The sequence below is a fragment of the Mesocricetus auratus genome, unplaced genomic scaffold, assembly GCF_017639785.1.
Source record: "Mesocricetus auratus isolate SY011 unplaced genomic scaffold, BCM_Maur_2.0 Super-Scaffold_15014, whole genome shotgun sequence".
NCBI lineage: Eukaryota > Metazoa > Chordata > Mammalia > Rodentia > Cricetidae > Mesocricetus > Mesocricetus auratus.
Genome location: NW_024429186.1, coordinates 5010271 through 5027998, shown reverse-complemented (window position 1 = coordinate 5027998; position 17728 = coordinate 5010271). Strand labels below are relative to the sequence as shown.

General features: G+C 38.9%; 2 pseudogenes; both read right to left on the bottom strand.

Annotated features, from left to right (window-relative positions):
- Nucleotides 1–3845: 3845 nt before the first annotated feature.
- Nucleotides 3846–6286, bottom strand: LOC101841259 (annotated as a pseudogene).
- Nucleotides 6287–14350: 8064 nt separating this feature from the next.
- Nucleotides 14351–14974, bottom strand: LOC101840993 (annotated as a pseudogene).
- Between the last annotated feature and the right edge of the window lie 2754 nt (nucleotides 14975–17728).

Sequence of the window (17728 nt, the reverse complement as noted above, 5' to 3'; positions counted from 1 at the left end):
TAATGCACAAATTCCTGGTGGCCAGAGTGTGCTCAACCTGGAGGCTTACTGTGGTCACCTTTGTCTATGGCAAGAATGTCTGCTGTGCCTCACCCTGGTGTTAGAGAACAGAGAGTGAATCCCTTTGTTGTCACCTTCATCTTGTACTACTTAATGAGTTGTTTGTCATTTTCTCACTAATCTAATACTCCATAATACATTTGTTCTCTCAAATTTCTTCACAAATATCTGAGGTTACTATAATAGTATTGAGAGAAGGCTCTGACCCAAAGAGTAGATTCTCTATACCATTTTCAGGTGCTGAAATCTGTGGTTGATAACTCTGAACAAACACCAACCATCACTTCTCCCAAATATGCTTCTCTAACTCTCTGACAAACACCCAGCTTTCCTACCATCGCAGCAATAGAGTTCCTTTGCAGTAAGCATGCAATCATAGTTAACAAGAAAACACCAGTAGAAAGGACATATCTGTGCAAAGGAACTTTGTTGCCAATGGAAGGCAGTTAGAACAGAGACTGTAGATGACATCACCTGGCATCTGCCCAATGGTCACTCAGATATTTCCACAAGCAAAGTGTTCATGAAACACCTTAAAATAAATCACTACATGGGGCACTGAATCAGAAAGTAATCTTTACAAGGGTTCAAATAAAAAAATCATCTGGTGAAAAATAATAACATGTAGCCTGTGACAGACATTGGCATATTGGAAACCTGAAATCTAGACAAGTTGTTTTCCAACAACTTCGGAAAACATTGTTAATTCCTGGAAGGTCTGATTCTCGTCCAGATGTTGTAAAAGAAAGAGAATAGTTTTCAAACAATTTAGAAGTCCCTGAGAATTCCAGTTGAGGTAATAACCATCACCAACTCTTAAAATTACAGACATTGTTTGAAAAATAGGGAAAGTTTTTTTCTTGTGATTATTCCATCAGATGTAAGGTGCCAGATAATTATTTTATATGATCCATAGGTAAGAGATGACACACTTATTAGAAACAAAATATTAGTTGCCATAGTATATGACATTGCAAAGGGTCTCTAAAGAATTGTTCTAACATTTAAATAGTCACAAGCCTGTTTGTGAGGAAACACACGGGGCAGTCCCCAACATCCTATAATCTAAGGGATGACTGATAGTTCTGAGCAGCCTCAGTAGTTCTTCATTCTCTATGTTGGTTTTGAACACAGATAGATAGGTGTGTATCTGTGTTGACACTGAAGTCTACTTTCCATGTCATTGCAAAGTAAGACAAGGCAGGTGGTTCAGATTTTAACTGTTGGCTCTTGAAGATATCCCTACAAATAGAAGTTGTGTCTCCAAAAATCAGTACTCTAATACCAGACAAATCAAATCCTGTGGGGCTTGACTTGTCATAATGGATGTCTATCCATTCCTTCATTCCTCTAAATCTCATACTGTAACCTTGTTTATATATTCCTGATCTTTGGGATATGGGTAAGTGAGGTAGAGTTTTTTCATAGACATGGAGATACAGCTGTCAACTGCAGGTTGTAAGGGGCTCCCAACAAATAGACACTGTTGAGTTATTTTTCACTACGTGCGTGAGGCACTGTGTTTCAATATCTACCTTGGGTTAGATTCCCATTTCTATGACATTCTGTAGGAGGAGATCACAAAACACAGACCCAGGTCAGTGTATCTGCCCACAAAATTTTCCCTGCTTTGAGTTCCTGTGCTTGGTTAGGTCTGAGCTCCACCTGCTAGAAGAAGAAGAATTTGCATGTAGGGAGTCAACCTTGTCTTAATAAATGAGGTGGGTAGATACATAGTTCCTTTGATTATTAAATTGTGGTTAACACAGACTTTGACATTCTATAGTCAGTCTGGAAGGAGCGAACATGAGGCCTACAATGATCAGAAGAAATACATATCTGCATGACCCTACCTCAACTCCCTAGGCCAAACTCCCCACCAAATTCTACTCCTGTATTTTTAAGTCTCACATTAGGAACTAGCTTCCTGTCACACTTGGGTCCTGAGTTCTAGCTTTCTGATTAGTAAGCCTGCACTGTTCCTCATTTTCTTCCTTATTCCCACAAGTGAGACAGGTTCCTGTCTTTCATAAATGTTGATACCCTGTCATATTGTTGTTGCTCAGAGTCCACACCCATAATGTAGAAGAAGCACACAATTGGAGAACCAGATGGACCCTCAGTATCCCAAGTCATCTTACTCAGTGACCTCATCTGTCACACACTGTCCTGGCTCACAGCCAACCCTAGGTAGGCATGAGATAATACTATTGTAGCAGTTGTGTGACAGAACAAATACAGGGCTAATGATGAAGCCTCTGAGGATGCTCTTTCTCCTCAAACCTCTGCACACGGGAATACTCCTCTTGGAACTTGCAACCGATATCTGTATTTGTCCAACATATGTGTCCTTCACTCATTCCTCATCTTCTTAATATTTCTACCTAAAGTCCAGTCTAATGCTCTTCTTGGGTCATTCAGCTCTCACAGGAGTCTGTAGATGAGAACATGGAGTTGGGAGACTGTGACACACAAAGAGCGATAAAAATTTCTTTTGACAGATGGGATCATCAGTGTTTGCATCAGAATTTAGTAATTTTATACAACAGCCCATGTTATGGGCTATGCTATGTATTGGTGGGGTCTGGTTAACAAGCTCAATATATCAGATTCAATAGCTCTAACAAGTTTGAGGAAAAGGACCATATCTCAGGATTAATATTTCTGTGATGAAACACCATGACCAAAAAGCAAATAGTACTGCAAGGGTCTATTTACCAGATGCTTCCACATCACAATTCATCATCAAGGAATTCAGAATAGGAACAAAAGCAGGCTAGACACCTAGATTTAGGAGCAAAAGAGGAGTCCATGGAGGAGCCCTGCTTACAATATTGGTTCAACTATCTAGTGTCTAGGATACATTCATGATTATTTGAACTTCTCCAAAGGACTCATATAACTTCTTTGGCTCCACCTTCTGTAACACTCATATTGTGACTTCTAAGTTCCAACTGGGAGAGTTTATCAACATATTTGGATGAAATTTATGAAAGATCAGGTATGAGTTTTCCAGATATATAAACAGGAGTAATAATGGATAACTAAGATATTTTATACAATTAAAATACAAAACATAGAGGTTTTTTTACGCATAATGTTTTAGTTAAAGATAACCATTATCAAAGAACTTAGGTTACTCCTTAGTATATAAATATCCGCAAACCCAATGAATAGAGGAAATAGTCCAACCATTGTGAGATCTAGAATTATCTGCACTGCAGGTTGTATAGGTAAAAGACAGTGAGACAGAGATATTTTAAAAATACACAGATTAGAATATGGCTATGAACCTTAATATCTTCCTAGTTTTAAAACTCTCAGTTAATGCAGTAGGACACTAGGGAAGTAAGATAAACATATATACAGATATCCATGCTGGTTCTCAATCTTGGCTGGGAGAGATAATCTGACATGGACCTGGTAAATTTCATTAAAACCTGGAATGTGATAAAGAGAGACTTGTGACTTAAGCATACCAAATTTCAACACTGGTCACAATGCTTAAATTAACTGTGTATGTCAACAGTTTCTTCTCATCATTGCACTTGAGAAGGATCAGTAATATAATTATTGAATTTGTCATATTGGTGTCTTACACACATAAGATGTTGCTTTTCATTTAAATTAAATTTAATTATTTTTCTCAATCCCTAACCCTCACAGATTTTTCATCACCTCCCTACTTACACACTTATTTCTTCTTTCTCTCTCTTAGAAAGAAAAACATGAAAAGAAAATAATAGATACAAACGATCCAATGAAGTCCCTGTTTTGTTCTCTAACTACTCCCCTGAAGTGCTCTGAAGTGTGCCTGATGCAATTCTGTCTCTCTCCTGTGGAAAGCTGAGTTCCCCATAGTAGTCATCAATTGTGAATGGCTTCATTGATTAGAGTGGGACTTAGAGCCCACTCCCACTGCCCCATGCTTGTATTTTTCTGGATATAGCTTCTCTGTCTTGTTCATACTGTTCCAGTCTCTGTGAGTTTATATTCATCCCCTAAACACTGTTTCTTTGATATTTCCCACACTTTGTACTTTTTAAGTCACTCCATTTACTCTTACTCATAGATCCCTGAGTACTTAGGGGAGGCTTGTGACAAAGACATCCCATTTAGAAATAAGCATGCCAAAGTCTCTCCCTCTCTGAAGGTTGATCAGTTGAGATTTTCTTGTTGCTATTCTTAAGCACTCTAGTATACTGAAGCAGAGCTTTGGGGCAGCTGGCTCAAGTCTTCTACCAACTTCAGATCCTTCTCTGTCCGTGAAGTGTGATTTCACTATGAAATAGCACAAGTTTTTGTAACAAGATTCTTGTGGAACTTTATTATACAGTGTGTATCATCACACTTGATATAGACCACTTCTCATGGACAGAATTTGGTATCCTCAACCTTCAAGAAATCAGTTAATGAAGCCTTTCATTTCTTTTCCTTCTCTCCCTGAACAGAACTGTCACCTTCTTTTTCATTATCCGTGTTGCTAGTACATTGCTAAGTACCAATCCTTCATTCCATTAAGAGTTTGGACCTATTGTATAGTGTGAACCAGAATGTACTTCCAATAATACAAATGTATGAATACCTTGTCTTCAGATTGAGGAAATCTTTGGAGGGTATTAGAATGTATGCCTGTATTAAAGAATGTGAGTCAATGGGAGAATACTTAGAGATTCTAATATCTCTAGACATTTTCAGTGTGACTCTCTGCTACCTGCTTGTGGATCAAGCTGTTATCCTTCAGTGACTACTTCAGGAACTATACCTTTGGTTTGCATATCTTAGAAACTATAACCCCAATTGCATGCTTTCTTTATGAGCTGAATTAGTCATGGTGTTTCGTCGCAGCAGTACAAAAGTTACTAAGACAAACTTCCTCACACTTTGTGCATTGAAAGAACAAAGCTGAAATTTCTGTGACTCTTAAAGAAATGAGCTGACTCTGTCACAGCAAAGGAGTCACCACATAGATGCAACATGATCCCTGTAGATTTAGATAAAATGGTAAATTTTGTAAGAGATTTTCTAGTTGAGCAGATCTTGCTTTTAATTAAGGTTAGCATGTTATTAAATGCATATGTTCAATGCCTTCCTGGTGATGAAATTTTATCTTCAGGTCATGTGTAAGACAATAATGTATGGCTAAATTGCCATCTCCCCATATACCCTGATTTTAAAGGGAATCAGTTTGTCCAATTCCATGTAGAGCAGAGAGAACAGTCACAAAAATTGAATTAGCTCAAAAAAGAGGATGTCGGATCAGAACCTGAAGTTTATACTGTTCAGGAAGAGGAGGGGAGGTTTAACGTTTGTAGGATTTATGTACATGTATTTGAGCAACATCTTCCTATTGATTTTCCCTCTATATAAGGGCTACTCTAATAAAGAAATATGACCTTGTATATGCTTAAATATGAGAAAAAATGATGCATGAATACCCATGAACTTCCACCTGTGATTTCCGTGATGTAGCTTGAGAAGATTTTACATTCATGACTGTCACTTTGCATTTTGTTATTCTGAGACTCTTCCTCCTTTCTTAAATAACAACAAAAACACATGAGATATAAGGATAACAGTCACCCAATGAACAAATATTTAGAGAGCCATCTGGGAAATGTGAGATGAAAGGAGAGTAAGCTGCTGAGAAGATTGCTTAATTATGCCTTCTATATTCTTTGGAATGGATGTGTATTCTCTGTATGCTGTGTGACCCCTGGTGGTTGTGAGTGGCCTCAAAGTGAGGTTTATATATGGGTTCACACCGAGATCCTATCACTGTGTATTTCACACAGTAGTAAGTGGCAGTGTCCTCAGACTTCACACTGTTCATTTGCAGGTACATAGTGTTCTTGGCAGTGTCTCTGGACATGGTGAATTGGCCTTTCACGGATGATGCATAGTTTGTGGTACTGCCATCAGGTTTTATTTCTCCATCCCATTCCAGCCCGGCGGACCCAAGTCATCCAATATCTACTGAAGGTGAATCGAGAGGCTGCACAGGAGAGTTTCAGGGAACCCCCAGGCTTCACCAGGCCACCCCCAGTCTCCACCATCTGCACCTCACAGCAGACACCTGCAAACATAAAAAATTTAATCACAAAATCATCACACATGTATATTATCCCTAGTATTAATGTCCAATCACATATTTAGCATCTATTTTTCTCTATAAATTACCTTTTAAAAGTGCAACAAGGAAAATCCAGCTCAGCCCCAACTCCATGCTGATTGCCACGTGAAGTCTTGGGATCCACAGTTGAGCTCCTCTGCCTGAGCTGCAAGGTCAGGGCTGGGGTGCTTTTCATGAGAAGAGAGAGGACCAATTTGCATAACTTCCTGCTACATAGAAAGCTCTGTAATGGAGCCTGGTGATGGCAGGTGCTGGGTTATTTGTAAATGCGAAGAAGGAATCAGGTCATAATGTTAATGTTGGGGAAAATGGTATCACGTTTCATAATTTTCAAATAATCTCCTACTATCTCATGCAAACGAAAAATTCATTTTGATGTTAATTTCAATTTAGTTCTCCATTTCTGAGATTACAAATAGCAATCACATTTTTCTTTGTGGTTCTCATTTCTATAAGAACTAGCACTGCTGTGTGGACCTCAACCCTGATGAACATAAAACGACCTGCATAACTATAGCTGTGTTTGCAACTGCTTCCTGATTTGGAAACTCCCTTTCTGTATTGATTTCATATGATATGTCTGAGTTCAAGGGTTCATGTAATCAAATTTGTAAGTCTTTTCCTGCCAGTCTGTGAATTTCTTTTGTTATCTTCTAATTCACTTCTTTTTGTAACCTGTTTATCTATTTGCCTTTAGAAATTGGGAATTACTGACAAGCTGAACTTAAAGGCAGAGCTCTGCATTTGAATTCTGCATGTTAACAGGCAGGCATGTCAGAGGAGCAGCAGGTAGCAATTGAAGTTCAGGTGTCAGTCCACCTGGAGGTGAATCCCAGATTGGTGAATCTGATAGGCAAAAGACTGAGACCACAGATTTCAGAATTTCTATTTCTCCCACTGTGCTTTACATGTTTGCTGCTGCCATCTTTGTGTGGTATCTTACATGGAGTGAATTGATGTTGGGAGACCACCACTATAAAATACACACAAGGAGGTGTCAATGCAGCTAGGGCCGATGAGTTTCACCTCCACAGCTGCATAGACTACATTTCAGGTTAATGATTAGGGAAAACAATTGAGTTTCCAGGAGCAAGGCTCTCTCAAATTCTTTCAATCTTAATATTGAAAGGTGCATTCATAGGTTTCAGTGTGCACCAAAGCTGCAAGCAAGTCCGAAAATAACTTCAAATTGGATTGGATGTTTTGATAATAGCATTGAAATTAAATGTCCAAGAAAATAATCTACAGTTCACAAGGACACAGAGTTGAGTTATACAATCAGTAGGTAAGGGTCACAAATACAAAGTAGCCCAATTATTTTTAGCTGAAATTCTTTTATGCTAAGAATTAGTTCATGATCAAAGACAATGATTAATTCCTTCTACCAATTCCTGCCTAAAAATCCTGATATAAAACCAAACTATTAATCAGTTAGTATGCACCCTAAAGATTTATATTAGAGTTGAATGTTTTAATGTACAAATATTTAAGTTTGTGATTCAATTAGGATTTATTTTTTAATTTAAATTTAATTTAGAAACAAGGTTGCTTCACATGCCAATTCAAGGTCCCTCTCCATTTCCCTCCCCTCCCACTGTGCCCTCCCACCAACCCCCCCTCGATACCCACTTATTTCCTAAGGGAGGGTGAGGCCCTCCATGGCGTTGTCTATAGTCTGTCTTCTCATCCAGGCCAGAGCCTAGACACTCTCCCAAGAGTCCACGGTGGGAGTGCATCTCTCATTGTTGAATGGGAGCCCAAAATCCATTTGTATACCCAGGATAAATAATGATCTACTACCCAAGGCTCAATAGATAACCTAGGCCTTCTCACTGACACCCTCATTCAGGGGGTCCCATGCTGGATTCCCAGGCATCAGTCTGGGACTCAAGAGCTACCCCTTGTCAGGTCAGCTGTTTCTGGGGGTTAAACCAGCCCAGTCTTAATGCCTTTGTTCATCAGTCCTCCCTCTCTGTCCCTGGATTTTTTTAGTTCAGCTTATTTGGGTACATTCCAAGATAAAAATGAAACACTTGGTTCTTTCTTTGTAGCAACAAAATTCATCCTGCAAATGAAGGAAATACCTAAGAATACTTTGCTTTCTTAAACTGTTAATCTATATCAAGTTGCTTGGGTATGGATGTACATAGGTTTTTGAGAAAACTTGTTTTTCATCTGTAATGTATAACATTTTTAATCATGTTGAGGATATGGAAAATATGCTGTACTTTTCAAACTTATACTCATTGTAGTTACTCTCTTAAAATGTAATATAAGTGCATTGTAACGTTTTTATATTGCTTGAAAGGTTTTGCAATGGTATAAAAACTGTAAGGGAAAAATAAGGATCAGGAGAAGGAAAACATCAAGAGATAAAGAATGGACATTTCGGTATGGAGATGGAAAAAGAGTATAGAAATCAGAAGAAGGAACACATTAAAATTGTAAAGAAGGAATCCTTCAATGGAGTGTGCATATCTTTTCTCTTCACACCCTCAGCTGAAAAAGTCATAATACCCTGACACCCCGGAGTCTGTTTGAGCCTTTTGCTGCTGGAGTATAGCCCCACGGCAGGGAAACATATCCTCCAAGTGATCCTGCCCAGCCCTTCCAGAAGGATGGCCTCACATCTATCAAACCTACACTTCTCTTTTCTTTTCATTCTTGTTCATCCTTCATCCCAGGCAGTTATTGTTCCGTATTTTCCCAGAGTAGAATTTCCGTTTCTAGATACTATAGAAGTTAACATCCAGGATGCACATCCGTTTGATTTCTCAGTCCATATATTTAATTATGATGATAGACAAAAGATTGCTTTGTCTGTAGCCTTTACTGTTTGAGTGGTGACTGACATGTTTAAAAACAATGGAACACAGGGCTCTTTTATCTCTTAAATTGCTATTTCGAATTTGAATGGGCTCCAGGTTTCAGAACTGTAGATGCCTCAGATGAACTCTGGGATATACTAGGAAAACATTATTGCTATCACTGTTTAGCAACAAGAGTTTAGCAGGACAGAATGGGGATCAACTCAATAATTTCTGCATATGATACAGACTGAAGAGGGAGAATGTTGTTGGGATGCTTTGGTTTAGAAAACCTAAACACTCAGATTCCCTGAAGATATTGTAAAACGTGTTATGAACCTGGCAGAAGCAAAGTCTGTTGAAGTCACAGTCAGAAGGAAGATTTAGAAATACTCTATCCACACAGGACAGTGCTGCCCTCCACTATCTCTATGTCACCTGATATGACAAGCAGCAGGTGATTCAACACATGCTTCTAACAACATATGAGAGAAGTCAGGACAAAGAGGTAACACTGGAATTCAATGTTCTTGTATTTAAAATCTCAAATATGAAAGAGGATAAAAGGAAAACGGTAACATTGCAGTGAACAACATCCCAAAGTTAATCAAGTTAATGAAAATCACCTACTTTCTAACCCAAGAACTTAAAGGAACACAAGTAGATCCTAAAAGAATACACACACACTCAGACACACAAACACACACAGAGGCATGTAAACAAAAAGTTAAATATATAAGTAGTACAGAAAATAGTAGCAATTACCACACCATATATATTATACCATGTAAAAGTAAATAGGTAAAAGACCATAAATGACTGTTTTATTTCTGTAATCATATATCATATTGGGAGGTGTAAGAGTAGTTATAGTAAAGAGAGAGAGTTAAAAATTCACTTTGCTATGATCCAATCAACTAGTTAATGATAAATAAATATTTATAAAATACCTACTCAAGTCGAATGCATTAAAATCTAAATTAAGACAACTATTGGTAGAAAAACTAAGCAACTACTCAGGATTTATTAAGTCATAGATCACTAACTGCACTGTAACTCTTTGTCTTCATACTTATAAATAAGCATTATTCCTTCACTCATAATGGAAACTTTTCTGTACAAAAGTTCGAGATGATGACAGAATACTACAGCAGATCAAAATGCAGAAATGTTAAAGCCAAGCCTCGACTGATACATCTACAACACAACTCATGCATCACAGGATTTGGGATTATTTTGGAAGGGGGAGACAGAAGAGGGTGTGAGCCAATGGAACAGTAAATTTTCTCTGAGATTAGATTTTCTAGAAATATTTGAAAATATACATCTATGAAGTCCACCTGATAAAGATCTTGAAACATGAGCTAAAAATTAAAACAATAGACATGCTAATATGAAAGGATGAGTGTGCACCAGGTCTCAGTGCTAGTCAAAGGATTATAGGCAACTATGGAGCCCAGAGCAGGAGAAATAGTCTTCGAGAGACAAGAGTATACCTGTAAATTTTCCAGTCACTTATGGCCCTGAAAACACAATATATGGATAGAGGATAGATTTCATTATTTGTAAATATAGAAATCACACGCACACAGACACACACACACTCACACACACACACACAAAGACAGAAAGAGAGACAAAAACATGTAGTTATCAATTAAAAAACAGAAAAAACAATGGAATCTTGAAACTCGCAGGTAAATGGATAGCACTAGAAGAAACCATCCTGAGTAAGGTAATCAAGTCACAAAAAGACAAACATACTATGTACCCACTCATATATGGATTTTAGACATGGATCAGGATATTGCCAGTCTGCACTTTCACTGACAGAGTCTGGGAAACAGGAAAGACCCTAAGAGAGATATTCATGGTACCCCAGAGAAGAGGAATGAGGCAATATCTTCTGGACAGTTTGGGAAGATGGTGAGGGGTGAGGGGTGAGGGGGGAGTGTTTCTCGGAAGAAGACAGGGGGAGAAGAGGAAGAGAGAGTATGTCATGGGAGAACAGGAAGGTTGAGTGGGGGGTAAAATAGGGGGAAGAGGGAATCATGGGTTTGAAGACAGATCTGGCACCAGTGAAACCTCTAGCGATCTAAAGGTATGACACCAACTGGCAAGCTAAGCAATAGTGGAGAGAGCACCTTGAATACCCATTCCTGATAATGAGCTTGATGTCTATAATCATCCTGGAGCTTTCATCCAGTGACTGATGGAAGCAGAGGCAAACACCCACAGTTAAACACTGAACTGAACCCGTGGAACCCAGGGACAGAGAGAGAGAGGAGCAATGAGAAAATTGGCAAAGAATGGGCTGGGAAAAACCAGCAAAGACAGATGATCTGAACAAGGGAGAGCTCTTGGACCCCAGACAGACAGCTGGGGGGGCCAGCATGAGACAGATCCAGACCCCCTGAGTGTGACAGTCAGTGAGGAGGCCTGGGCAACCTATGGGGCCCTGGGCAGTGGATCAGTGTTTATCCCTGGAATACAAACGGACTTCATGTGTCTATAGCACAAAGAGGTGTCCTCTCTCAGCCTGGACTCTTAGGAGAGTGCCTGAACCCTGCCCTGGGTGAAATGACAGACTCTAGATATCCCTATGTGGAAGGAAGTGGCAATAGGGTGGGAGCCTGGGGGTTGTTGTGAAGTGTGGGAGGAGGGGAGGGAGAGGGAACTGGGATTGACATGTGAAGCAAGCTATTTAAAATTAAAACAATAATATAGAAGAAAAAGCTACGAATTTGAAGGAAAACCGTGGTATCCAAAGGAAGTTTCCTATGGAAAAAAGGAAGTGGAAAACGAAGTATACTACAATCTAAAAAATATTTATATAAATTGACAATGAAAGTCAAACTGTTCTTTCCTCCAATTCTTTGTCAGAGGTACAGAAATACAGGACAAACTGCATGAGAGATTGCCTAGTCTGTACAAAACCATCTATTTCTTTTATCCACATTAAATTCCCAGACATGCTGGATTCTATCCCTGAATCTGGGTGTCAATGAGGAGGCCTAGGGTATCTATTGAGCCCTGGGCAGCAGATCAGTACCCATCCCAAATATACACACGGACTTTGGACTCCCATAGAACAATGTGAGGTGCACTCTCACCCTGAACTCTTGGGGAAGGGTCTAGGCCCTGCCCTATATGAAATGACAGACTATGGACACCCCCATGGAGGGCCTCACACTCCCTGGGGGAATGAGGGGATAACGGGGGGGGGTTGGGGGGAGGGCACGGGAGGAGGGGAGGGAATGGGAGAGGGACCTGGAACTGACTTGTGAAGCAACCTCGTTTCTTATCTAAATTTAAACTGGAAAATAAAAGAAAAAAATAAAAAATAAAAAAAATTCCCAGACATGCTACATGCATTAAATACTAGATTTCCAGGCATGGTTCAATAGATCAAGAACTCAACATACTCCTTGTATTTATAAGACTACTGAGGTAAAACTATGACTCATGATGCTGGTTTAACACATAATATAATAGAAAAATACATCTAGAGGTGATTGCACAAGACATATTACAAGAAGAGATACATTCTGGGCACAGGAAACAATTTTATCACATCCCTCTGCAAGTGCTGCACATATTTTCTACCAAAGTGTGCTCTACAGAACTTGACAGAAGTTGAAAATTGCTTAAACTTAAAAGACCCCAGAGCATAAGGAAGGAGAATTATGAACTGTAAGAAGTAATTCTAGAGATAAATAGAAATATTGGCAGGAAAACAAACATTCTAATCAACTTTCACGCTGAGAGTGCTCTTGTATGTTAGAGGAGCCATGTCAGATGGGAAATAAGTTACGTTTTCTAGTCATGGTACCTTGTTTATACAACTTACTGGCACTGATATGAGTCAGTAAACAAACAAATAAACAAGTAAACAAAGAATTTTACAATGGAGAATTCCACTGTCCACTACATTGATTCTTTTTTTTTCTTTTTAATATTACTGTTTTAATCAAAATAGTAAGATTCTAACATGGTTTCTATTGGTGTAGTTTATTTTTTACTCTTTTGTCCTTATGAGTGTCTTTTGAGGTGCTCATCTCCCAGTCCCCAAATAAGTCACACAAGAAGGCTTATTTTTAGTTACGTGTTCATGACCTTAGCTTGTCTTGTTTATTGCCAACTTTATTAAGTTATCCCATCTACCGTTTCCCTCTAGACTTTTGTCTTTCTTACTTCCATGTATCTCATTGTTTCTTACTTCACAGCTGGCTTGGCGGCTTGGTGACTGTCCTCTGAATACCTCCTCTTCTTGTTTTCTGGCTCCTCTCATTTGTTTACCTTCTATTTATACTCTCTGGCTTCCAGCACTGCGTATCCTTGCTCCTGATTCTCTCTTGACTGTTTAGCTCCTATTAGGACTATTGGGTGTTTTAGACATGTACAGTAACAAAGCTTCACGGAGTTAAATGAATGAACCATAAGCAAATCAAAACACATTTAAATAAAATTCTATAACAGTTTAAATGGCAGCATTATTTCTGTTGCTGGCATTCAGTATTTGGCCAGCCAAGAGTTCTAACTATTAAACAACATAAAATGCAGACACAGACATAAATGATTTGGTTCAGAGTTGTCAGAGTGAAGAACCAAGAGAAGGTCTAAGTATGCTTTGCTGTCTCTAAAAACAAAAAGGTTTATCTGTGAGCAGTTTTGTGTGTGTGTGTGTGAGTGTGTTTGTGTGTGTGAGTAAGAGGGAGAGGGTGTGGGGAGATCATTGTGAATCATATGCAAATGTCCATTCATTGTCAATCAGTGTTAATCAAGGACTTGAGACAAAGACAATCCAATTTCAGCAAACAGACAGTGAACACTCAGGGCTCCTGATAACATGAACTGGTCTCTCATATTCCCTTGTTGGAATCCCACTAATCTGTCTCAACTGTTATCTGTGCAGGAGCCCTAAATGTTGTCAACATGGCAAAATTTATACTCTGAGGACTCCACATCATGACATGCAAGTGCATCTCTAATTCTCAAACAATAAGACATAAGATTTTGAGTCAGGGTTTCTCTGTATTGTTTGGAGGCTGTCTTGGAACTCTCTCTGTAGACCAGGCTGGCCTCAAACTCACAGAGATCCACCTGCCTCTGCCTCTGGGGTGGGATCAAAGGCATTTGCCACCAATGCCCAGCTTGAAAGGGGTTTTAATTTGCCCTGGTATGGTTGATTTGTATTTTACTGGCCAAATTCATATTATAGACAATTCCTATCTACTCATCAAAAGTTGTAGTCTCTTAAATTTAAAAGACATATATGTACACAATGAGTTGACATGGCTTGCTCTGTTGTTTTATTAAGGCCAAATCATGTCATTGCAGGTGGTCACTGTTAGACAGCACCCTGAATCAGGATCACTTTATTTTCAGCAGTCCTTTTGAAAAGTTCACAAAGTGACAAAGGGACACTCAGAATCATTATTTCTGTGCAAACTGCCAGGCTGATGTTCTCTGTTTTCTCCATACCAGGGAAGCTTCCTGCCCCTCCAGAGTTTCTGCCACACTCAGGATGTAGTTGCAACACTATTTGTCTCACAAAGTAATACTGTGAAGATTCCTCAGATATCAGGCTGCTGAGCTTCATGTAGGCTATTCTGGAAGATGTGTCTCCAGTCTGTCTGGCATTGCCCTGGATCTTCTTGTTGTACTTCCTGTTGCCATCTTCAGGATAAATCCATCCAATCCACTCCAGGCCCAGTCCAGGACTCTGCTTTCACCCAGCTCATGTAGTAGCTGGTGAAGGTGTTGCCTGAATCCTTGCAGGACAACTGCACAGAGGACCCAGGCTTCACCAGCTCAGCCCCAGACTGCTGCATCTGGACCTGGGAGTAGACACCTGTGGACATAAAGGCTGAGTCGATGTCAATGTCTCCTGAGATCAAGGACAAGTCTGGAACTTGGAGCTCTTACCTGTAGTTGCTGTCACCAGAAATAGGATGATCCAGCTCCATACCATGGTGATGATCTAGTGTTCAGTGACTGTGGAGAGAAGCCTAATCATATGTTGGCTGTGGTATGAACATCACTTTATTTACTTCCATAGCCTCACATGATTTAAATATTCCTGAGCAGGGTACTTCTTAGATAAGGACCTAGACCAGCTGGAGAATAAGTGGTAGAGGACAGATAAGTCAAGCAGCAGGTTGCTAAGACTAAAATCTTCATCCTGTCTGTGGAAGGAGCCATTCCTGAGACCTGTGCAGAACCTGGATTTATAAAATCAAGGCCTAATCTTTCCATTTACAAATAGAATCCCAACCTGAAAATTTCATCATTTCCCTTACAAATTCACAGTTGTTGTTAGTGATGGGCAAAACTGTGAGTGGAAATTTCATAAACTCCTGAAATGGGAGAATTTTCATTCTTCTTTCATATAAGCTATTAATATTTTCTTTTACAGGATGTCGCATTTGTGTGTTCCTGGTGGCTTTTTTTTCTTTTTCTAAATCATTTTCTGTTTGTATATTCCTATTCCTTCAATTGAAAAAAGGGAAGGTTTGTGGTTCTGGTAGGAAAATGGAAAAAAATCTGAGAGGATTGGTCCTGGAATCTCATCAGTATACCTTACATGAAAATTGTCTTTCAACCACAAAAAATAAATATTTTTTAAAAAATGAGAAAATATAAATCTGTGCAATATTTAACAATAAATTTTTACTGTGTGTGAAAATTGCATGCTTCATCAACTGTAGCAAGTTTTGTTCACTTAATAGACATTAAGAAGGTAATCCACACAGCCGGGTGGCAGTGGTGCACGCCTTTAATCCCAGCACTCGTGAGGCAGAGGCAGGCAGATCTCTGTGAGTTCGAGGCCAGGCTGGACCGACAGCCTCCAAAACAATACAGAGAAACCCTGTCTCGTAAAAACCAAAAAAAAGAGAAGGTAATCCATAGAGACTCTTGACCACCAACCATACTTATGTGATTTCCATTCTAGTGATTATTGACCCCATTGTGCACCCTGCTTTCCTTACAATTCTTTTACTCTTATCATTCTCAGGTGAAAATGTTGGATTGCTAGCCATTAACTTATCACAGCTTCAATCGTGCTTTGGCATCTCCATGGTGGCCTGTTTGAAACTCATAAAGAGGAGACCTTGGCTTGTTAAGTAATCACTTGTGCTTACAAGGTTTCTACCAACTGAACTCATATGGCTGTTGAGGAATTATATGCCCAAATCAAAGCAGAAGTTCATTTCACACTCTTTATATATTGCTCATACATGTATGTCTTTTCTTTAGCACTCGTGGTATCAGATGTAGCTGTAATGATAAACTGCACACTTGTTGAGGGTATAAGCAAGTGTTCTTTTTAGAAATTACTTACAAGAGAAAATGTGTAAAACAGTTGAGTCAAGTAGCCTTCGCTACCATACTGGAAGCTGAAAAGAAAGCTAATGTAGTTCTACTAAAGTCTTTTATAAGAACCTGCATACATTCCTCTAGCCACAATCAAAAGTGGGCCTGTCTAGTGATGTAGTTCACCACCCTGTCTCTAGTCAAACAGCTAATACCAATTCTCCGCAAAGTGTTCCACACAATAGAAGCAAAAGGATCATTGCTAAACAATTTTTACCTGGCTTCAATAATCCTGGTATACAAGCCACACAAAGACAAAACTAGCAAAGAGAACTCCAGATCAATATCCCTCATGAACATTGATGCAAAAAATACTCAATAAAATCAAATACAAAAACACATCAGATACATAATCCATCATGATCAACTAGGTTTCATCCCAGTGATGCAGGGATGGTTCAACATATAAAAATCCATCAATGTAATCCACCATATCAACAAACTGAAAAAGAAAAAAACATATGATCATCTCACAAGATGCTGAAAAATCCTTTGGTAAAGTACAACACATCTTTATAATAAAGGTCTTGTAGAGATAAGGAATAACAGAAACATACCTAACATAATAAAACTATATACAGTAAAGCAACAGCCAACAAATGGAGAGAAACTCAATGTTATTCCCCTAAAATCAGGAACAAGACAAGGCTGTTCTCTCGCCATAACTCTTCAATATTGTACTTGAAGTTCTAGCTAGTGCAATAAGGCAACAAAAGGAGATCAAGAATCTAGAAACTGGAAAAGAAGAAGTCAAAATTTCACTATTTGCAGATGATATCATAGTTTACATAAGCGACCTGAAAACCTCTCATGCACTGAAATGGTTCATACTAAGCTGACAACTCCAGACTATTTAAATTATATGGAGTACCTTCTCATTACACTCTGGCCTGATCCTCACACAAGAACTTAAATCAAGTTAAGAACTTCAGTCAAGCATGTTCTGCCAAGCAGCAACAGGGTAAAAGTGTTGTAGTTAATCTTCTCAAGACTTTCAATTCATTAACCTTTTCTTCCTACAGGATCCCATGAGGTCATCATCATTACAATTCAGCAGGAAGTAATTCTGAGAATACAAAGCTCCCTTTCCCTACTGTTGATATTAGGGTTGGATTTGGAATGAGGTATTCAGACTTGGGCATCTCTTCCAGATAATTTTAGGTTTAGGTGCAATAGATATGCCCAGGATGGGTATAGGCATATGATATTATAGATGTGTAGCTTAATATTCCTCATTAACCTTGGAACTCCTACAACTGTCAAACACCTTCAGCAAAGTTGTATGATACAATATTAACTCAAAAAATCACAGCCCTAGTATATACAGATGATAAATGGGTAGAATAAGATT